This window comes from Phascolarctos cinereus, unplaced genomic scaffold, assembly GCF_003287225.1.
Source record: "Phascolarctos cinereus isolate Bilbo 61053 unplaced genomic scaffold, phaCin_HiC Scaffold_1;HRSCAF=81, whole genome shotgun sequence".
Taxonomy (NCBI): domain Eukaryota; kingdom Metazoa; phylum Chordata; class Mammalia; order Diprotodontia; family Phascolarctidae; genus Phascolarctos; species Phascolarctos cinereus.
The window spans coordinates 66,693,098-66,717,935 of record NW_027555514.1 but is presented as its reverse complement, the minus strand read 5'-3'; positions in this window follow the sequence as shown (position 1 = coordinate 66,717,935).

Here is a 24,838-nt window from a genome sequence, read left to right as displayed (position 1 = left end):
ACAAACTAAAAGTACTACAGGAGCAATAACTCAATTCAATTCAACAAGTTTTCATTGAATACCTACTAGATACTACTAGGAACTATGCTAGATGTTTAAGATTTAGAAAAAAAGAAACAGTCCCTGCCTTCAAGGAGCTTACAATCTATTTGAGAAAGAGGAACAACATATACATAGCTAATTAAATATGAACTGCACCCAGGAAACTCCAAGACAGCAAGTTACAGAATAGTTTCAGGTCTTCACTGACAAAAGGTGTTTCCTTCTTGGGAGGTTCCTATGCCAATACACTCGTAGATCCAGATCAGAAAAAAAAAAAAGAGAGAGAGAGAAAGAAAGAAAAGGAAGGATATATTAACAACTAGGAAGCTAAAACAGATACAAACACTTGTTGAATTGGCCAATTAGGATGAGTCTTTAAAAAAAAAAAAGGTTTTTTTGGGGGGATCGTGCATCTTGCCACAGATAGGAAATATTTTGGGCAATTATGATCAATAGCTAAATTTGCATTCCAAGCCCTAGGAAATTTGGAGTGATTTTTTCCCCTCCTTTTTTTTTATCCAAATGGTCAACGTTTAGTATGTAATAGAAATAGACCTAGCAGTAGGCAGAATGCTCACCTGATCTACCTGTCCCTCATGCCTGGAATTGTTTCCTTCATCATCTCCACCTCTAAACTTTACTGGCTTCTTCAAATCCCAGCTTAAGTCCTACCTTCTACAGGAAGCCTTTCCCCATCTCTCCTAATTCCAGCCCGTTTCCTGTATTGATTATTTCCTATTTATTCCACATATAGATTGTTTGCACACAGTTGTTTGCATCTTGTCTTCTCCAGTAGATTGTGAGCTCCTCAAGGGCAGGGATTGTCTTTTGCCTTTCTTTGTATCCCCAGCCCTTAGCATAGTGCCCAGCATATAGTAGGCACTTAATAAAAGCTCACTGAAAAAAAATAATTTTTTTAAATTAAAAAAAAGCTCACTGAATAACTGTAAAACCCCTGTCCATAAGGGTAGTTACAAGCTTTTCAGAAAGAGGCATAGTTTTTGTTTGTTTTTGCCACAGATCACCATAACAGATGTAACAATAATGAAAAAGTTTGAAATATTGTGAGAATTTACCAAAATGTGACAGAGACATGATGTGAGAATGTATTGTTGGAAGAATGGTGCCATTAGACTTGCTTGACATAGGGTTGCCACAAACCTTCAATTTGTAAAACACGCAGTATCTGCAAAGCCCAATAAAGCAAAGTGCAATAAAACAAGAGAGGCCTATATATATATACATGTAAAATATGTAAATATATACATGTATATATCTATATGTGTGAGAGGAGGAGGAAGAGGAGGAGAAGGAGAAGGAGAGGAAGAGAGAAGAGAAGGGAAGGGAAGGGAAGGGAAGGGAAGGGAAGGGAAGGGAAGGGAAGGGAAGGGAAGGGAAGGGAAGGGAAGGGAAGGGAAGGGAAGGGAAGGGAAGGGAAGGGAAGGGAAGGGAAGGGAAGGGAAGGGAAGGGAAGGGAAGGGAAGGGAAGGGAAGGGAAGGGAAGGGAAGGGAAGGGAAGGGAAGGGAAGGGAAGGGAAGGGAAGGGAAGGGAAGGGAAGGGAAGGGAAGGAAGGAAGGGAAGGGAAGGGAAGGGAAGGGAAGGGAAGGGAAGGGGAAGGGAAGGAAGGGAAGGGAAGGGAAGGGAAGGGAAGAGAAGAGAAGAGAAGAGAAGAGAAGAGAAGGGAAGAGAAGAGAAGAGAAGAGAAGAGAAGAGAAGAGAAGAGAAGAGAAGAGAAGAGAAAGAGAGAAGAGGGAGGAGGGGGGAGGAAGGAAGGAAGGAAGGAAGGAAGGAAGGAAGGAAGGAAGGAAGGAAGGAAGGAAGGAAGGAAGGAAGGAATCCTTAAAGGGATCATCCCATGCTGAACACTTGAACTATGTACCCCTTCACATCAGTGACAGCTGTAAGAGCCACTGATGCGATCCAGCCACATATAACCTAGATGCTCATTACAGCTGGTGTGAGAATTGATCCCCCACCAGACAAATCCCCTTGGTGGTAAAGTTGTCTACATTTTCTTGGAGTCAGCTTAGCCTCATATGTTATAAATTTTTCAACTGAGAAAATGAGAGAAGACTACTAAGAGGGGAAGGAGAGCTCAGGTCATCTTTATTCTATATCAAGCAAGGTTCAGATCATTTTCTCCTGCATGAGAAGAAGAAAAGGAAGCAGAATAAGTCTTTCAGAGAGCATAAACATCAATCCATGAAAAGGAATAAGCTTTGAAAAGTTCTATCTCCTTCCAGACAGGCTAGTGGACTTTTCCTTTTCATTATCCAGGTAAATATGATTGAATAATATTTATGCAAAGTGGTTTCAGCATTATTTGTCCATGTTTATATGAGATCTCCCTCCTCTCTTCTCTTCCCTCCCCTCCTCTCTTTGCCTCTCCTCTTCTCTATCCTCTCCTCACTTCTCTTTCCTCTTCTCTCTTCTTCTCTTTCTTTCCTCCTTTTCCTCTTTCCTCCTAGCCATCTTCCTTTCTCTTCTCTCTTTCCTTCCCTCTCCCTTCCTTTTTTCCCCTTTTTTTCAATACACCATGAAAATGATCCTGGGTTCCTGAAGGCTCTGCCACAAGGATTCAAGCTGTGAGAGACATTTCCTACCAAGCAGGGTTCCAAGTATAGGTCTGGCTATGGACTACTGTTTGTCATCCTAACACCAGACTAGTTAAGCTTGGAAAAGCTCTTTGCCAGCCTGGCATCAAGATGATCATTTTTGGGGGGACACTGGAACTCTTGAAGATTTTCTACCAGATTAAAAAACCACAGCTAACTGTACCAGTAGAAGAGTACCAAAGCAACGTAATCATGATTCCTTAATACTAGAGTTAGTAAATTCCGCACAGAAACATATGCAACTCATTTGCTAGCACTGTCTTTATCATGTCTGTCTTTATCTGTGACACCTCTCCCTTTAACATCTGGTCCCCAGAATAACAAAGTGGGAAGTGCGTCTGTTTGAGTCATGCACGGAAAGAGTTTGTGTAATCAGATGCTGTATTTTTAAGGATTTGTCTTTAGCACGGCTCTGGTTTGTTTTTGTGCAGGTGACTTGTTGTGTTTTGTAAATCTTGGTCAATCTGAAAGATTTTTGCAGTATTTTCCTATGTTAGTAGTTTCCTAGTTAGTAGGTTTAGTAGCTGAGAGCCAGTTTACTGTAGGTGAAGGAACATCGGACTAATAGATCTGCTTTCTAGTCTTTGCTCTGCTGCTAACTGATTGGTTGACTTTAGGTAAATAAGGTCACTTTTCTAGGCCTTCAGTTCCTTGGGGTGGGGGTGGGGGAGAGGGAAGAAGGGAGAGGAGGAGAGAGAAAGGGAGGAAGGGAAAGAGAAAGGGAGAGAGGAGGGGGGGAGGAGAAGGGAGAGGGAGAAAGGGAGAGGAGAGAGAGAGAGAGAGAGAGAGAGAGAGAGAGAGAGAGAGAGAGAGAGAGAGAGAGAGAGAGAGAGAGAGAGAGAGAGAGAGAGAAGGGGGGGGAGGTGCCGAGTGGACTGCATGATCTCTAAGGTACAGCTCTGAGATTCTATAATCATTAATCCCTTTTGTAAATCAGAGACCAACCAAGGATTTTTCCAATCTTCTGCCTTCTTTTATATGCCAATATGTCCCAAAAATAGAAGCTTCAGTTTCTGCAGTGGGTCAGGCTGATTCATTGAATGCTCATGGTACAGTGGTAACATCACTGAATTTGGAGTCAAAGGGCCTCGGTTCAAATTCTGTGTCTAGCTGTGTGGTCTTGATTATATCATTTAACCTTTTGGGGCCTAGTCCTTTGAACCTCAGACTTTTCATCTGCAGAATGATGGGGTTGGGCTAGGTGACCTCCAAAGTCCTTTTTAGATTTAAATCTATGATTCTGAGTTCCAGGGCCTGCTGGTTTGAACACATCTAGTCTCCAGCACAGAATCATAGGATAGATCTAGGGTTGAAAGGGTCCGCAGAGGCAGCCTAGCCCAACCTCCTCATTTTATGAATTAAAAAATTGAGAACTAGGGAAGGTAGATGACTTGCTCAGGGCCATCCAGATGGGAAGCATCAGACATAAAAGATGAATTTTTATCCTCTGACTCTTGAGTTGGTGGTCTTTCAATGTAATATGCTGTGCCCCCCCCATTCAGGACTAACCCAAGTTTCACTTTCTACCCAAATATGGCTTCAACCTCAATTTAGCCTCCTCAAGCCAATAAAACACATCCCTACTGCTCACCAGGTCAGAGCAACCTGGACTCAACTTCCCCTCTCACAATTCAATCTTCTAACCACCTAAGGGGGTAGCCATCCCAAGTTCCATGACTCCCTCCCTACTTTGGGCCTATCTGCCTGAAATTTGTGGAAGGCACACTGGGAAGTAGCTGGTGTAATGAAAGAAGGACTAGAGTTGGAAACAGGATGTTCAGACTCAAATCCTAGCATGTGATGTTGGACAAGCCACTTCAACACTCTAGGCTTCAATAACATATAACACTATCTTGCCTTATTTCATCTTGGTCACCTCATTTATGACCTAGTTTTAAAATTCCAAAATGAAATTTAAATGCTAGGTGTTTATGGTGAATTTTGCGTAGCGTAGCCACCCCTAAATCAACCAATCCAATCAACCTCCTCAACCTTTGTTTGTTTGTGGCAGAGTGGGGAGATTGAGAGGCACAACGTCCTCATTTATTGGACCTCCAAACTGGACGCGGACTGCCTATGCAGCTATCACATCTACCTTTTGGTTCCTTGGGCTCCTTATTCCAGTTTCTAGGTTTGGATAAAACTGAGATCTTAAAAGGAAACACTCAATGTCCTTGCCTTTGAAACATTAACAGACTGACCACCCATTGAAAGAGGAGGTAACATTTCCCTTTGCCCCCTGTTCCAGATGATACAGTCTTCCTTAATGTCTTTTGAAACTTTTGCTTTATAAACTACTTTGACTTTTCTAATTTTACCCCTCAAAACCTCTACTTACCCTTTATATTTATCCCGAAGGCCTGGCCTGGTTCCACTTAATGGACTAATGAGAGGCATCTTATAACTACAGATAGAGCACTAGACTTGAAGTCAGAAAGATCTGGCTTCAAATCCTGCCTCAGATGCCTCGTTGTCTATGGATCCCTAGACAAGAGCAATAATTAGAATCCTCTCTTAGGTTCTGCTGTGCACATGGCAAAAAAATTTTTTTTGTTTTCTTATTTGTATTTAGGTTTTAGTATTTAAGTTTGTTTCTTTTTTTTTTCTTATTTTGTATTAAAGTTTAAAATAAAAAATTACCAAAAAAGAGCAACAGTTAATACTATTAATTAATAATTTATATAATGTTAATATTATATATTACAGTATTAATATATGCTAAAATAATGTTATATTATATGATATTATATAATATAATGTTATGTTATATAATGTTATATAATTATTATAACTAATAATTAATATTAATAATTATTAATATACAATAGTAATATCAACAGTAATAAGAGTTAATATTTATATGCCTTACAAGGCACTTTATGAATATTTTCTAATTTTATGCTCACAACAACCCTGGGAGATAGGTGCTATTATTATCTCCATTTTACAGATGAGGAAACTGAGGCAAACAGAGGTTAAGTGACTTGCCCAGGGTCACACAGCTAGTACATGTCTGAGGCTGGATTGGAACTCAGGTCTTCCTAACTCCAAGCCTAGGCTCTATCCTCTGCACCACCTAGCTACCTCAGAGGATTCATTTAACCTTTCTCTCAGGCCCCAACCTCTCATATGTAAGACGAGAAGCTTGGACTTAGTGGCCTGTAAGGTCCCTCTTAGATCCAAATACATAAGCCAATGACTTGTCCCTATGCAAATTAAGAATGAGCTAACCAGATTTCTCCCAACCTTCTTTAGCTTAGAAGGTGTGATCTTTCTTCCTGCTCTAATAGTGTTTCCTTAAAGAACACAGTGCTATCTTGAACTTCTTGTTTCTTATGTTGCTAATTATGAGAGCTTTATAACTACTTTCCTAAACTTAGGAAAATGTGTTTCCGTAAAATTCATTTTTGTTGGGATTTTGGTGTTGTTGTTGTTGTTAGAACAAAGCAGAGCCTGGGGAGAGGAGTTTTCTAACAAGCAGGCAATACTGGGGAAGATACAGAAATAGGAATAGGAGAAAAAATGGGAAAAGTGAGAGTGTTATCCATCCGTCTTTAGATGAAGGTCAGAGCAAGGAGATTAGTATGGATAGAATGATGAGTGTAAAAAAGGAAATAGATATGGAGAGAGATATGAGACTAGAGGGTACAGACTGACTCTATAGAGCTCTGTGATTAATTCAAATTCTGGACTGTGAGCAAAAGTTTCAACAGGAAAAAAAAACTGCCCATGTTTTCTTAATTTAAAAAGAATAAGCACCAGCCCTGAAGTCAGGAGGACCTGAGTTCAAATCCAGCCTCAGACACATAACACTTACTAGCTGTGTGACTCTGGGCAAGTCACTTAACCCCAATTGCCTAGCCAAAAAAAAAATGCGTCTAAAAAGAAATAGTTCTTGATGCAACATTTAAAAAAATACACAGAACAGAGAAGAAGGAAGTTCAGAAGAGGACACAGACAAACAAGGCAGTGCTTGTAATGTTATGTTAAATATATACTCTTTTTAAAAAAATATTACTGGAAAAAGCTCTTTCTTCTGATGGACTTCCATGGCTATGCTTGGGCAGTTTTTACCTTGGGGAATATGGTTTGGGAATATAGGTGTTTTCTGTTTTAAATAAAGCCCAGTTACAGAATTCCGTGATTAGAAATAAGTTATATTGGGACACTGGTTTTATAGAATCTTCAGTTCAAATTTAAGACATTTTCAGATTTCAATAAGCCAATCCAGGCCCGTCTAGCCCTAACACTGGACTGTTCCGTGCATTAGATGGCAAGAGCCATTCTACCTGGAGTGCAATACAGTTGTCTGGTTCTAGCAGACATTTTAAATACTTAGAAAAAAAAGAAAGGAGAAATAAGTCTCAATAGTTCTGAGTGTATAGGTGGGAGATTCTGAGGCATAGACAGATTCTCATGGAGTGGTATGTGTGTGCGTGTGTGTGCGTGTGTGTGTGTGTGTGTGTGTGTGTGTGTGTGTGTGTGTGTGTGTGTAGGGAGGGATTCCGAGAATGAAAAGCTAAAATCAGAGGAGGAATCCTAGGTCTTGGATAGTGTTACCCACTATGACAAAGTGGGGCGTCATGGTTTGTTACAGTGCCCAGTATGATCAACATCTTACTGGGAGGGGGTTTGTTTTTCTTTTCTGTAGCAACATCTATCCAAATGTATAACGGAAATCAATGAAAAAGAACTCACTCTACAGAAATTCACTTTTTGTCTAACTATGCCATAACATCCTCGCAGCATGAAGTCGAGGCACAAGGACATTTAGAGAACTATTTGAAATCAGAGATATAGGAATGTAGACGGTCCAAAATAGAACTCAATTTTAATCCACCAGGATGTGGATTTTTAAATATGATCTACTTTTGCTGCCATATGGGCCTGGCAATTGTGCGTTTCAACAAAGAGCTTAGTTATCTTATCTCGACAATATCCATTTTCACTGTACCTGTATCAGTTATGGGAGCCAAACACACCCAGAGGCCTTAGCCATCCTGAGAGAATTCAGGGTACCACACTATGAATAGCAATGTGGGAGCTTATTTAACTCTGAGCAGTAAATACCAGGGATTCCTAGCACAGACCTCAGACTAAGATAATGATAGTGATAAGCAAAGAAAAAGCTTGGTTCTATCATGAACTGGGGCCGGTGAACTTTTCACCTCCTTGAGGCAAATGGATGTGATCTGGATATAGATGTGGTAACAGATCAAATGGACTAGTCTTGGGCCGGGGGGTCAGTTTCCTCAACTATAAAAATGCAAACCATCGTTCCTATATTTTATATTTATTTGGACTAGATGTCCTCTGAGGTCCCTTACAATCCAAAATCTAGGATTCTAGGGCAGCTAGATAGTACAGTAGGTAGAATGTTGTGCTTGGAATCAGGAATCTTGGCTCAGACACTTTCCTGCTATATGACCCTGGGCAAGTCACTTAAACTCTCTGATTTTCAGTTTTCTCATCTGTAAAATAAGGATAATAATTGTTATTATTTGGTTGTGTCCAACTCTTTGTGACTACATTTGGGGTTTTATTGGCAAAGACAATGGAATGGTGTGCCATTTTCTTCTCCGGTTCATTTTACAGATGAGGAACTGAGGCAAATAGGGTTAAGTGATTTGCCCAGGGTCACACAGCTGGTAAGTGTCTGAGGCCAGATAGGAACTTAGGTCATCCTGACTTCAGTGATGGCGCTTTATCCACTGCATCACCTAGCTGCCCAATAATAATAGTAGTACCTATTTAACAAGGTTGTTATGAAATAACATGACTAAAGTACTTTACAAATGATCATTTTAAAAAATGTATGACTCTATGGCTTTAAAATGATTGATTAGCCTTGCAGAGACCAGCTATTTAGTTTTAGAAAGCTGTGAGCTGCCCAGAACTAAGCCTGATTCATAGTAGCATTCCTTCATCTCAGGGGTTGACTAAACCTGTTGTTTCATGGATGGAGAAGAGCTTTCTCTGCTAATGGAGGTCGGCACCTTCCCTTCAATGTATAGCCTATGAGGAAGGCCTTGAGTACTAAGAGGTTAAAATACATACCCAGGGTTACACAGGCAGTATATGACAGCATTGAGAGCTGAATCTAGGTCTTCCTGGATCCACTAGCAGCTCTCTATAGACTGGGCCGTGATGCCTCCATCATATGGTACTTTACTTTAAATCTCTATCCCTGCAGGTTGGATTATTTGTTTATAAATTTTACCTAACTCTGTTACAATGTGACCTTAAGGCTGAATTGTTACCCACAAAATATTAAAAGAAGCAAAGGAAGATCTCCAATATATGGCTACATTGGGAGGATTAGCCAATGAGGACTGATGTAAATATATGGGCGGGAGTTGCACAGTATGAGAAGGCACAGAAAGACTGGGCTCTAGATGGGGAGAGGGACCACCAGGACCATAGCAGCAGAGAGTTAGGGTTCTAAAAAACCTCAGAGGCCATCCAGGCCAGCTCTCTCATTTTAAAAATGAAGAAACTGAGGCCCAGAGATTAGTGGCTTGGCCAAAATTGCATAGATAAAAAAATAGCAGAGCAGTGATATTCTCTCAGGTCCCTTTTCCCCTCTAACCATAATTCCAGTGAGGTATCCTGGCCACTGTGACAGCAGGTTTCAGAGAAGTAACCTGTATAAGAGGCTGAAAAAATACTTGAAAGTCCCAAGAGGTATCAGATCAGTTTCCCAGATTTTGCCTATATAGCAAGGGGCTGGGGACTGAGTGCTCCTTCCTTTTCCACCATGTGGAGCCCTCAAAAGTAGAAACTATCTTTTGTCTTTTTTCATATCACTAGATCTTAGCACGGTGCCTGGCACACAGTAGGGACTTAACAAATTAATCAATAAACATTTATTAAGTGCCTACTGTGTGTCAAGCATTGTGCAGAGGGCTGAAGATACAAAAAGAGGAAAATGGCAGTCTTTGTCCCCAAGGAGTTTATAATCCAGTGCGGAAACAACATGCAAACGAGTATACAGAAAGCCAGCTATATACTGGATAAACAGGAAATAACAGAGGGAAGGTACTGGAATTCAGAGGGGTTGGGAAAAGCTTCTTGTAGAACGTAGCATTTTAGTTGGGACTTAAAGGATGCCAGGGAGGGGTTGGTTATAGTTTAGGGTAATTTAAAGAAACACACCTAGTATACTCAATTTCTTTGGAATGGAAGAAGTACTTTGGGAAAAATTGGAGTACTTTTTCAGTTCTTAAACAGGGAAATAGCATTCATTTGAAAAGAAAGTGTCTCTTGCAGGAAAGGACAGCAAAATTTGTAATCACCATATATGAGCCTGGAGTTGGCAGCTGGTATACCTGCCAACTTGGAGGCAAAGATCCCTGATCCTGAAAAAGTTTTAGCAATGCTAGGACTGACAGAAGCAGCGGCACAGGGAAATAGCCTCAATGAAAGGAGAGTCCACTTGAAAGGATCTGGCATCCTAGACCCTTCCCCACTCAACTTTCTAGCTCTCCTTTCTATATTTTCCTCTGTTAAAAGGTAAGTATACTATGGAGACTAGAGAGGGTCTATCTGGCTCTCTCGGAGTTGTATCCCCAAGACTTAGCACAGCGCCTAACACATGGTGAGTGTTTAAGAAATGATTTTACAATGCCTAACACATAGTGAGTGTTTAAGAAATGATTTCTTATCACTATCACCACCCTGTCTCCCAAGTACTGAGGCACTGGGAGACAGACTGAGAAAACCCTGAAGGCATTCCTTTCTGAAACTGCTAGGAATAACAAACAATGACAAGACAGGGCCTGAAGGGTAATCAATACCTGACAACTTCCCCTGAGAGCTGTGGGAAACTCCAAGAGGAGTCATGATAGGGAGTGATACCACCCATAGGAGCTATGTAGAACTGCAGGAGAAGCCATCATGGAAACTTCATCATCGGTCAATGGTAATAACTGCGTCCATGAAAGATGGTGGGTGATAGATACCACAGGAGCTGAGAAGGGACTGTAAGAGGTGACCTCTGCTGAGAGCCTACCTGGTCATGACTGGAAGTAACAAAGACTATATGGTAGAGGGCTACATGTTGGAAGGTGCCTTAATTTACCAAAGTCCCTATTGTGAGTTCCATTTTGTTTCTTTCACTTTAAGTTTTTTTACTCCTAGTTGATTATGTAGCCTGAAGGCGCATAAGGGCATACTGACAAAATTCTAGAACATACTGTTGAAGGGGTTATTCATAAACATTTAGAAAGGGAAGACAGTGATCATAATGATCAAGAATGGATCATGCCAGGCATGCTCACTTCTCCTTTTGGTTACTAGACTAGAAGAAGGGAGTGCTGATTTAGGGTATTTAGTTTTTAACATAGCATTTGACAAAGACTCTCATGCAAAAGGAGTGATGTAGATGCAGAAATGGTTGACTAACTAGGTCACTTAACATTTTTATCAATGTACTCGGTAAAGGTATAGATAACACATCAAATGAATCAATGAAACAAAGTTGTAGGGTTATGGTTGATATTGTTGTTGTGACTTTTTGTGACTCCATTTGGAGTTTTCTTGGCAGAGATATTAGAGTATTTGCCATTTCCTTCTGCAGCTCATTTTGCAGATAAGGAAACTGAGGCAAATACAGTTAAGTGACTTACTCAGGATCACACAACTAGTGAGTGTCTCAGGCCAGATTTGAACTCAGAAAGATGTCTTCCTGACTCTAAGCCCAGGACTCTATCCACTGAAGCACCTATCTGCCCCAATATATTCAATTCAATATATAGAACTCTAAAAATCTAGTCAGGATCTTGAAAGGTTAGAATATGCAAATATGTTTCATTCATAAGCACAAGATGGGAGAGTCATCAATAGATAATAGTTTACCTACAAAAATATAGGGGAGAGGGCATACTGAACTGCACATTCAATATGAGTCAATAATATGATATGGCATCCATAAAAAGTAGAATGACTCCTAGGAATAAGGAGGTGATAGTTTTGCCATCCTGCCTTAGTCACCGCTACATCTGTATGTAGTATTAGCCCCATATTTTGGGGGAAGGAAAATGATAAGATAATCCAGGGCAGGTCACCAGGATGGTGAAGGACCTTGTGTTTATGTCACATGATAATCTACTGAATAAATGAGGTGTTTGACCTGGAGAAGAAAAAGACTTTAGGGGAACATGAGAGCTGCCTTCGAGATTTTGAAGGGCTAAATGGGGAAGAAAAATTAAACTTATTTTACTTGGCTCTGTAACAATAGTTCTCAAACTTTTTGGCCTCAGGACCCCCCTTATGCTTTTAAAAATCACTGAGGATCCCCTCTGAAAAAACTTTTGTTTATATGGATTATATCTATCTATTTTACCATATTAGAAATTGAAATGTCAGTATTATTGTGAAAAAAGTTTTCACCTTTTGGATCTCCTATAAGGGTCTTAGGGACCCTCAGGGTTACCTGGAGTGCACATGGAGAACAGCTGCTTCAGAGGATAAAATTAGAGGGTGGAAGTTATAGGCAGGCAGATTTTGGCTGGATATAAGGAAAACCTTAGAAAAATTAGAACTGTCCAATGATCAAATGGGCCACCTTGGGAGATAGTGGCTTCTTGGTCACCAACATATTGAAAACAAGGATGAGATGAACATATGTAAGGTGTGATACAGAAGGGGATACCTTTTCAGGTATGAGTTGGCATAGAGGGTCCTTGAGGTAGATTCCAATTCTGAGATTCTCTGAATCTGAGTTGGAGTCAGAACACTGGGTAATGATTTTCCCAGAATTTCTGGATCAAGGCTATGAGTCAGAGAGGTGAGAAATTCCCCCAAAGTAAACCCAGGTCCTTTGAAACAAGAGTTACGTCTACAAAATTGGCAAGGTTATAACCAACTGGATGAAATCAAGCATCATTTTAAACAGCTTTCTTCAGAATATGCACCACTTCCCAGCTGTTGTAACTCTGTCAAACCTGAGCAAAAGAGCTCCTTATGGAACTCTGCAGTTTGTTGACAAATATTAGTGCAGGACAGAGAATGACTTAAAACCCAGTTGCTAGAACAGTGTCTTGGATGCTGAGGTCTTACTGGGGCTATTTTCAGTCTATGCAAAAAAAAAAAGCATGTGGTATTACCTGATGTCAAGAATCAAATAGCTTTAAAAGTAGGCTACTAGACTTTTAGGGAGATGCCAGGTGGAATTTGTTTGTGCCGCCTGGCTGAGGGCCAGGTTTCCTGTTGCCCACCTGGAGTCTGTAGAGAATAGTATGCATTTCAGTATTCATGTCACATGGGTAGGAGACAGTGTCTGGCAGGGAAGTATCCATTATGGTGATTATCATGCATTCAATAGAACTTTGGAGCTTCGAAGAGACTTTGGGGGTTAAATTGTGCAGTTGCTCATTTTAGAGATGAAGAAACTGAGGCCTGGAAAGGTAAATAAAGTCACTTGTCCAAAGTCACATAACTAGTTAGGGGCAGAGCTGAAAGTAGCTACAGTAGGAGTTACAGTACAGTTCACTGCCTCTTCTTTAAAAAAAAAAATGTTGGGGCAGCCTAGGTGGTGCAATGGAGTCAGGAGGCCCTGAGTTATAATCTGATTTTAGACACTTACTAACTGTGTTACTCTGTTACTCTGGGCAAGTCACTTAACCCTGGCTGCCTAAAAAAAATTAGACATTTAACATTAAATATCAAAACAAATAAACTTGCTTAGTAACTATTTACATTTAAATGAATTGATGCCACTGAAAGGCAGTGTGATGGAGTGGGTAGAGAGTGCTTGCACCAGAAAGATCTGAGTTCGAGTCTTGTCTTTGCTATGTGCTGCCTGGGTTCATGTCCTACCTGTCCTGTGCACAGCATGTCCCAGAAGTCTTAGTGCAATTTAAAAGTTTAAAACTGCACTGAGACTTTTGGGACACACTCTACTCTCTATGTGATCCCAGGCAAGTAACTTAACCTCTGAGTGTTCCAGACCTCTGAGTCTGAAATTGCAGAATAGTTGCTAATCTCTATTGGTAAAGGAATTGTCCTCACCTAGGAGCTCTCCACAATATACACATAATATCACATATTAACACCCCTCCCCTCAAAAAAAAAAAAACCACCATCAATGCATAAAGTATCTAAGGCTTTTTCAGTCCCAACTCATCTCCATCAAGATTCTCCTCATCTGAATATACACTCTGCTCTTTTCATTCCACTTTTTTCCTCTTTGCATTATTTCGTAAAGGTCTTTCCAATTTTCTTTATATTCCTCGCCTTTGTCCATTTTAATTGCATGATAGGATTCCACTAAATTAACATAAGACAATTTTTTGGAAGATTCTCCTTCCCCTATTGTTGAACATTTAACTTGTTTTCATTTTTTTTATTTTGTTTGGTTTTTTTTCCTGGCAGTTGCATATATTGGGGCTATTAAAAAATCTCTAAACAAATAACCTTTTTTAATACAGAATGTCATTGGGGTGGTATGCCAAATAATGGAGTTATTGGGACAAAGGGCATGATTATTTTTGTAGCTTTTACTCCTTAGTGCCTGACTGCTCTATGAAAAGATTCTACAAGTCTGCAATTCTATCAGCAATGAATAAGCCACAGAGCCCCATTTTAATAAGGTTTAGTTTGGGTATTAGAGCTAATCATTCCCAATGTCTATGGCATGTGTTCTTAACCTGAGGTCCATAATTTTTAAAAATCTATGTATTTTGTAACTATTTTAATAATTTCATTATATTAATCATAATTATAATATAGTATCTATTTTAATAATTATTTGTTGTAACCCTATACACTTTCTTTCATGCATCTAAAAGCATTATACTAAAAGAAAGTCCATTAACTTCACCAGATTGCCAAAGGACATCATGACAAAAAAAAAAAGTTAAGAACCTCTGATCAACAGAATAATGACCAATATATATTTCTTTCTAGTTCATTCAAACTCACCAGACTGGCAGCTATAAACATTCAACAGATCTTCTTCGACTCTATGGATGTCCAGCACTATGTGGAATCTTGAAGTTGGGAGAATGAATTGTTACTGCAATGTAGGCTTGATGGTGAGACTATAATTACAGGCCAAATTGGGTTTTCTGTACACAGAAGTGGCCACTTCCAGATGTTGTTCCATGCCTGGTACCTGTAGGGGAATGGAAGGGAAATTAGAGAAGTGCAAATATCAGCAGCTGAAGCCTATGCCCATCCTTGGCCGTTTCTGCTATATACACAGTTTGATTCTGAGATTATTTTTGTTCCATGAGTTAATAGTGTAACCCTTAGCTCAAAGGGTCAATTGTATGGGACTCTCTTCTCATCGATGGAGATGAATACTTTGAGCCTGTGTGAAGAGTGGAGTTGGGGAGTGCTGGAGGGGAGAGAGATTCTAGTGTCTGTGAGAGAAGATGGATGATTCAAACCTCTCTTCAGGCCCATGAAGAGAAAAAGACTTGGGAAGAAGTGACATATAGAAAAAGGACCCACATGTACAAAAATATTCATACAGCTCTTTTTGTGGTGGCAAAGAATTGGAAATTGAAAGGATTCCCATCAATTGGGGAATGGCTGAACAAGTTGTGGTATATGAATGTGATGGAGTACTATTGTGCTGTAAGAAATGATGAACAGGCTGACTTCGGAAAAACCTGGAAAGACTTATATGGTCCGATGCTGAGTAAAGTGAGCAGAACCAAGAGGACTTTGTACACAATAACAGCCACATTATGCAATGACTAAGGTTGTTAAACTGAACCCTCTTCAGCATTATGAGGATCTAAGACATCTCCAGAGGCCTCGGGATGGAAAATGCTGTCCACATCCAAAGAAAGAACTATGGAAGTCGAATCGCTATCACTTATTTTTACCTTCTGTTGAGTTTTGTTTCATCTTTCTGATGGTTCCTCCTATTGGTTTTAATTTTTACTTACAACTTCACTAATGTGAAAATATGTTTAATGGGTATGTAATTGTAAAGCCTATGTCAGATTGTGCTCCGTCTTGGGGGGCGGGGAGGAAGGGGGAAAAAAATTTTCAACTCAAAAGCATGTAGAAGTGATTGTTGATAAATCAAAATAAATTTTAAAAAAAATTTTAAAAAGTGACATATAGAGAAGCTGTCAATCTGTATCATGTCCCTAACTCTAGACTGCTGCATTAGAAACTTTTGTTTTAAGGAATTTCCTCTTGGGTGAAATACCTCTCCTCCTTTCCTTCTCTCTCTCCCTTTCTCTTTCTCTCTGTATTATCTCACTTCCAATGGGAGAGCTCATTTGCTCTGTGTATTATCTGGTATATGCTCTCTTCTATACACATTCTCTGATTTCTATTTGTTATCTCTTTGGCTATATGAATTTATTTGTTATGTATGTTCATCATCTGGCATTTGGTGGGAAGGAAGTCAAGCCATGGAAATATAGCTTGAGGCCCTCCTTTCCCATTAAGTCGTCCAAAATTTAGTTTGAACCTAAAAACAACTTCACTTCAAGCAGACTAACAATTTTAAGGGAGCAGATAGATACAATTCTAGAGTGTGCCATCTCTCTGAGGAGATGAGGGTGTCCATCCTTTGGCCCCAACCCCCACTTCCTTTCCTGGCAGGAATCAAAGTTTCCCTTGGAGGAGATAGTAGAGACGTCCATTCTTGCTCCCCCTGTAAGCTACATCTATACAGACTCAACATGGACACACATAAGTTGAAATCATCTGTCTCCTGTGTGTCAGGTCAACCTAGTTTGGTATACGAGGATAGAGCTCCAGGCTTGGAGTCAGGAAGACCTGAGTTCAAATTTGACCTCAGAGATCTACTATCTGTGTGACCCTGGGCAAGTCACTAAAGCTCTGCTTCAGTTTCCTCATCTGTAAAATGAGGATAATAATATTACCTACCTCTTAGGTTGTTGCGAAGATAAAATGAGATAATAATTATAAGTGCGTGGCATGTAGAAAGTGCTACATAAATGTTAGCTGGTATTATTATTATTATTACTACTGTTATTATTATTATCCAACACCAGATAAAGAGTCAGGTGACCTAGAAATCAAGTTTGGGATCCAACTCTGCTCCGAACTAGCCTGGGCAAATTCTCACAGAACTCCAGAGCTTAGTTTCCTCTTTGGAAATGAGACGTCTGGATGGGATTTCTCTTCCAGTTCTGACGCTCTGATTCACTGTACTGTGAGTTGTTCAGTGAATATAATTGGCTTCGAACTGAGTAAATCACTATTTAATTCCTCTCTATTTTCAGAAAAACTTCACAATGTGAATGTTGACCAAAGAACGAGGGGTGTCTATTATTCCATTATTCTCCCCTGGGGGAGGTGGCAGAGAGAGAGAGAGGTGCTGCCTCCTCTTGGTTTAAAATGGGAGATTAGGGAACACTTTTATTTTCATGAGAGACTCACATTGTCACTTATTTCCTTCCTCCTGGCTTTGAAAGACTCGGGTCTGAGGGGAGGCCAGTTGTTTTTCCTGCCAAAATGAGATTGCCTGGCAAGCTGGCTGAAGCCAGGTGTTTCAGACAAAGGGCCCCAACACCTGGCCATGGGCCCCTGTAGGAGAAATGCCGGCTGGGAAGGGTTTTATTTTAATCAAATGCCGAAGAAGCCGTGTTGAGAGTCGTCCAACATTGCCAGGTGAAACTTGAATTGCTTAGAGATCACTGTGGACGTGGTGGGAGAGTTTGCTCGAGCCTAGATGATCAAATGGAATACAACATTTTGTGGCAAGAGGCTTTGAGGTAAGATATGATGGTTCCAGCTGTGACAGCTCCAGGAGGGGGCAGGGGGTCATCTGAATTTCAGTAACCCAGATGCAATGATGGCATTTTGGAATTTTTACTTGGGTGGAAATGAGTAGAAGTGGCAAAATACAGCTCACATGCCTTTGTTACAAAATGAGACTTTTGGTGAGTCAATCAACTTTAGCATGCCTTAGTTTCCTCATGTGTAAAAGGTAGATGATGGCCTCTAAAGTTCCTTTCTGCTCTCAATCTATGACTCGACAATCCCAAGATCCCACCCAGTCTACCTTTCTTCCATCGTCAGTAACACTTCCACCAATCCCTTACCTCTGAGTAAGGACAAAATCACCATTGGCTCACTCCATTCAACCTATAGTCCAATTTTCCACTGGTTCGTTCCACTTCCCTGGAACTAACTATAGTAAGAGCAGTCTCCTCCATATGCAAATGGAGATAGAAATATCCTTAATGCTTGGATTAAATGCAAAGCAGAGGGTAAGCCATTATGATCTAAGCCCCAAACCACCTGTTCACATAGCACATAATCCAACTTTAACAATTTTGACAGCCAGCAGCAACCAGTATCATCAGCTCTGAGAAAATAGACGGGTGGTCACTCCAGGGAGAGGGGCCATCTTTTTCTGTATTTCTTTTTCAAATAAGCTTTCTGGACACAAGACTGGATTTAGCACCACAAAATTCAAGTTCTAATGTTGGCCCAGACACTCACTAGTTATACAATTACACATGATTCATATGCTCTCTCTGAGCCTCAGTTTCCCAATCTATTTCCTGAAGATTTTTTCTCTTTTAAAAGGGACAAGGAAAGCCGAAGGCAAGATGTTTCCCTTGTCTTTATAGGACAAGCTGGTGTGCTACACTTCACATCACCCTCTCCAACAGGCCAATTCTCTTCCTGAAGCATATGAAGCTCAAATCAGGTTTATTTGTCACGACCTCCATCCTCATTATGCAAGTATAATTACCAGTGCAGTTATTAGGGCTGAACCTTTTATTATAACTTACACTTGACAAACCTGTTTAAATCCAGGGCGCATTATAATTCCTAAGAGAGGGGGAGTCTAAGCAAAATAAAGCCTTCGACTATTGAGCAACTGGAATCCATGCTAAAGACAAAAGAGGGCACTTATCAGATGTACCCAGAGCAGAGAAAGAGTAATACAGAAGCCAGCGCTAAAATCAGGGCTCTCTTTCAGTAAAGAGAGAGAAGAAACAGCCAATGAAAATGTGAAGCCCCTGACCTCCTAGCCCACATTCAATGCCAAACAGGAATCAGTCCCTTCTCATGATTCAAGGAGCAACAAGACAGCTCCAGAAGACTCAAATTCAATTTGCTTTATCAGCTGTTGCAAAGGTTCTTTGCCTTTGCTTGCCAAATGGAATTTGGAAGGGTAGGGAGCTTCAGGATTTAGGCAAATCAAGAGAAAAACTGAAGTAGGTCACTCACCATTCTGGAACTTTGAATAATGCTGGTTCCAGTTGGGTGTCAGGCTTCATGCAGAAAAATATAACAGTGCTACACACACATACATATACACACATACATATATGCACATACACACACATAGACAGACAGACAGACACACACATACCCCTTGGCAGGTAGAAGTTTTTATTCTAAGTGATTAAGGGCAAGCAGCCATAAGTCAATGATCTGAACAAAGTCTATTGACCAGGTTTCAAATCTAATTTGCTCTTCAGACAGCTTTTTTAACTATTTAAGTCAATTACCTAAATATAGCTCAGACCTGGTTTCCTGATCCTCTATCCCCCAGCCCCACCTGACTGCTTCAGCTGAACTGTCTCAACAAGAAAGTGTATCATTCTGGTGAAAGAAGACCATGGCCTAGTTTTTGGTATAGAACAGAATGAGGCAATGCTGCTGCTGCAGATTCTGCAGTAGTGAATGGTGGACAGAGACATGCAATTAAATTCACTGTGTGCTCTTTACAACCTTTCCTCGGCCTACCTGAGCCATCCATCTCTTAACAGATTATCATCTGTACCCCTTCCCATACACCTTTGGAATTCCTCTCCATACTTTAAAGCCCAATTCAAATACCACCCCCTCTAAGAAGTCTGTCCCCAGAGTCAATAACAACCTTTCCCGGCCCCTTCCCTTTGGCCACCTTTATGCCTACAATGTTCTCCTCCCTCGACTCTGTCTCTTAGATTTGCTGGCTTCCTTCAAGACCCTGCTCAGATGCCACTTTTTCTAGAAGGCCCTTCTCAGTACTTGCAGGTACAAGTATGCTTCCTTCTAAAATTACCTCTCCTCTACTCTGTACATATCTTTTTTTCCAGTAAAAATAATTTAATCTTATTAAATTTCAAAGTCCTATCCATGGGGCCAGAATGGAGGAGGCTTCATTCTACAATAGCTTTGTGAAAATAAGATGTGGAGGTTTTAATATAGATTGTGGCATCCAAATGAGTCCATGGTATCCAGGATAAAAATCATAAAAATATATTCCTAGGATACATTAACAGACACATAATGATGAGAATAAATCACAATAGGATTTGCTATAAAGTAGTTACTTAGTCCTAAACTGTGCTCTTCTCTTGTTAAGCCACATCTCCAGTACTGTTTCAATTCTTTTCTTTTTGCTATTAAAATTGATCCTTTTTTAAAATTCATTTATTTTGAATTATCAACAATCACTTCCATAAGCTTTTGCGTTTTAAATTTTTCTCCCTCTCCTTCCCCTCCTCCCTCCCCAAGACGGTGCACAATCTGATATAGGCTATACATTGTACATATCTTTTTTATGTGTATGTTACATGCTTCATTAGAATGCAAGGTCATTGAAGACAGGGACCGTTTTTGCCTTTTTTTGTATTGTTGACATTTAGCATAGTGCCTGGCATATAGTGGGCGGCCAGGTGGCACCATAGTGGTCAGAGTGCCAGGCCCGGAGTCAGGAAGACTTGTCTTCCTGAGTTCAAACCTGGCCTCAGACACTTACTAGCTGTGTGACCCTGGGCAAGTCAGTTAACCCTGTTTACCTCAGTTTGCTCATCTGTAAAATGAACTAGAGAAGGAAATGGCAGACCACTTCAGTATCTTTGCCAAGAAAACCCCAAATGAAGTCACAAAGAGTCAGACACAATTGAAACAACCGAACAGCAATTGTCACATAGCTTAATACGTTGCTTATTTGCTAATTGATTGGATTTGCCATCATGGCGTCTGTTGTGGTTGTATATATATATATGGCGGATCTTCCTTCTAGATGATGAGTGGAAATCATGGGCAGAGCTGGGAGATAAATGGAAGAGTGAGTTTGGATGGCCTGGGCACCTCCTGAAAGTGGATGTTCTGGGAGGAACCAAGCAATCGGAGGATGGGGCTACGAGGGCATAAGACTCCTCCAGGGTGAGGAGGCTCTTCGAACGTGGTGATGAGGAGAAGCGCTGGAAGAGGCCTCCCCTGCCCAGCTAGAAGCACAGCGAGTGCCGTACACATTGTAGGTACTTACTGATGCTTGTAGAATGAATGTAGTTGAATGCATCCGCAACAAATTTTGCTTTCAAGTTCACTGACAGCACCCAAGGCATTCTGTTTAATTGCTTTGTTGGAGAAGGAGATAAACATCTACTTCTATCAACAGCTATAGTTTGGTGTGCATCAGCGAAGTCCTTTGAAACCCACATCTTTAACCAATTCTGGCTCTGGTGAAGGGCTGAGGGGAAGAGTTGTCCTTCCTGGGCTGCGTTGAGAAACAGCTTCCCACCAGAAAGCTTTAAGAAAGAGTGGAGATGGGGTTTCCAATGAGCAAACATCTTGGAAAGCTTCCCAACTCCCTCCTCAATTAGGTCTTTATGGTGTGGCTGCATTATTCAGTTTGAAGTGAGTTCCCAGAACAAGAGCTACACCCATGTTCAAGTATAAGTACAAAAATGTATCCAAAGACATGACAATTTGGGAATATTTCTGCCATTTTGGATTGCCACACTTCTACCCTACCTTCCCCCGCCCTAGTGGTATGGAGAGTTGAAAACTGATTACATTTCTTTCTTATAAATTATCTTCAGATCTTTGGCTACACAGTGTTCTTTTATTCTTAAATGGGTAATGGGAATCATATATTAATGCCTCAAGCATCTACCTCCTCTCACCAAATTAATGTTGTTAAACGTCTTCACCAATAACTCTTTCCTATGAAGGATCACAACATACTTCTTTTGTAAACACTTAGAAGGTAAGGCCGTAAGCATTGTATAAATCGTGTTTAAAATAGCTATTGGGAAGGAATGAACAAATTCACTGAGACAAAAGTTTGTACGTTAATTAGAGCTCATAATAATAAACAGGGGTTATTTGTTAATGCCAGGGGTTTTGTTGTTGTTTAAAAATATGCTATTTGGACACACCATGTGCTTGCACCTTAAGTCTTCATTAGATTTCAGCATTTAAGAAGGCTCAGGGGTTGCCAACAAACTCTTGGCTATAGGGCACAAAATAATCTTTCAAGAAAACATTCTTACCTAGTAAACTTACCAAGCATGCAGGGGTCATGGCTATTTGTCTTGGAAGATGTCTTATGAGAGGCTGGGGTTTAAGCCAAAGAACTACAAAGCAAAGCTAAGGAAGCACAAACAGATTCTGTTGAAAGAAGATCTGACCACATGACCTAATGTGGGGCCCTAGCCTCTCTCCCTCATTTAGGACGGGCCCCTCCTTGTGGCAGCCTCTCCACAGTCATCTAACTCTACTTCGTCTCCTCCGCAACCTCAGAAGATCACATTGAGGAGTTCACCCATTGTCCATGCCTGATTACTGGTTTCTTACCCACTCAAATCAGACCTCCATGGAAGTGCTGGGTCTACCACACACCACCTGGGAGCTGAGTGGTTCCTGGGTCTTCTGTATTCTCTTTATTATAGATACGCTCCGCTCATGGCACTAATGAGAAATAACTTTGTACAGAGACTCATCCATCTGATCTTAGACTTTCTTCAAGTGCCATCGGGTTATTTGGTCTCATGAGCCATTATGATTGGATTGACTCCTCTGAATCATGACATATGGAGTGGGTAAATGAACTATTATCCTTAGACAAACTCAGTGACAACCCTTCCCTATGCCTTCTCAACACCCCCACCCCATCGACACACGCATTTAAGTGATAAGTAATCATTCTCAGCCACCCAAGAGACTAGGTACATTTCTCCTGTTAAATACTCCAATCTATCTGCCATAGGTAATGTTGCTGTTCAGTGGCTCAGTTGTGTCTGGCTCTTTGTAACCCTATGGACCATTGCATGCCAGGCTCTTCTGTCCCCCATTATCTCTCAAAGTCTGTCCAAGTTCATGTTTGTTGTTTCCATGACACTATCTCATCCTCTGCCATCCCCTTTTCCTTTTGCCTTCAATCTTTCCCAACATCAGGGTCTTATAGGCAATGACTGCACCATAAAAGGAAGGAGGATTTGTTTCAACACCTAACATCATTTAAATCAGGGGTTCTTAACCTGGTGCCCCTAGATAGTTTTAAGGAATCCATGAACTAGGATGGGGGAAAATACATCTTTATTTTCGCTAACTTTTTACTGAAATTTAGCATTTCTTTCTATTATGAATGTAGACAACAAACTTCTATTCTGAGAAGAGGCCCACAGGCCAGATTGCCCAACAGGTCCATGACTTAGAGAAGGTTTCAAACCCTTACTATAGATAGACAGATAGACAGACAGACAGACAGACAGACAGACAGACAGACAGATAGATAGATAGATAGATAGATAGATAGATAGATAGATAGATAGATAGATAGATAGATAGATAGATAGATCTAGGCACATGGTAGGTTAGTATAGAAAGACTATGTTAATTCAAGGCTTATGGAATAAATTGAAAAGTAGGGAAAGGAAAACATTTAGTGGAAAATGGGAAGATAGCACTTCCCAATCCAGGAAATTAAATATTCCAACACTAAATATATCCCTAAAATAGACTTTCAAATGATATTACATTCCCAATACTGTAACCCTAATTCCAACTCTATTTCTAACTCTAACTCGAACTCTAACCCTAACCTAATGTCTCTTGGAAAGCATCATAATTTCTACCCAAGCCCACCAAGAAAGCTCTCTCGTGCTGCAAGCTCTCTTCAGATCTGTAGCAAATTCAGAAATGTCTAGGAACTGAATGGTACTCTTTTAAAATCCAAAACATTCCAGAAATTATTCCTGAACAAAATTGCAATGGTTAATTTGACCTTGGCATGAGATATGCCATTGTTGTGATAATCATCACTATTTTAATTTATGACGGTTAACAGATATATATGTTCAATACTGTGATGGTGTGTCAATTGGTCTCCTACCATTAAAAGAATAATAGACTATCCTGTTCTTGGATAGAATTCAGGCATAGACAGAGCATAGTAGCATACTGAAATGAGTCAGAGGCGGAAGGAGAGAAAGTGTTCAAAAAGGCTGAGGTCTAGGAGAATTGAGATGCAGAGTACTTCACAGGCTTAAGGATCTAGGTCAGATTTCATGGTTACCCAGAAGAACTGCAAGGAAAGAGAGATTAGAACTGTAAAGAACTGTAAACCAGGAGGCTGGATATTAACTCAGCAATGAATGAGAGTGGATTGAAGGGTATCAGAGTCTTACTCTGAGGAAAGTTTCTTCCTCCCCTGCTATTACAGCCTCCCCATGATTTAAAGGGGCCCACAGGTTTTAACTTAGGGAGAGGAACTGATGGATCTAAAGCTATTAGAGATTTGTCTGATGATTCTCCCAGACACCAGAATCAAACAGAAGACAGGAAACTTCAGGACCAGAAACTGAGGAGTCTTCCTTGTCCAGCCTAGGGAGTGTAATTTCTAATGTCTCTCATGAAGCCAATAGTGAGGATCTCAGCCCCATCCCATTTCCAGAATTCTTTAAACCCTGACAGAGAAAAGACATTGGACATGTGTCCAAATGAACTCAGTGAACTCACATGTAATTCTTTTTTTCCACAAGAGATTCCAAAAGCCCAGTAAGAACTATGGAACAGTGCCTCTAGGTCACAGGAGGGGGCAATAATGACGCTCTGACCACGTCTGCCTTCAAATACCTTCTATTGTATATTCCGGTGATAAAATATTGATGGAATTAGGAAAAAGTTTAAAATAGGCTAGCTTGGGTTATTCTGATCGCATGTGTGTATGTGGGTTTTATTTTTTTTTTCCTCTTGGTAAAGTGGCTTCATAGTTGCCCATTTTCAGTTTAGCCAGTTATCTTCTGTGTCCCAAAGGAAAAGATTTTTTCCTGCTGTAACTGGGCTTCCCACATTACTTCCAGCCAAAAAGTAATATTAGTCCACGTTTGTCTGCAGTGGCCTGAAAGAGTTCTAAAGAAAGAGTCAAAATGAATATAAGTGTATGCTGATGGAGTTTGAGATGAAGTCAGGCTCTCAGCATTGCTCCCAGCCATGCCTGAAAGCCTCC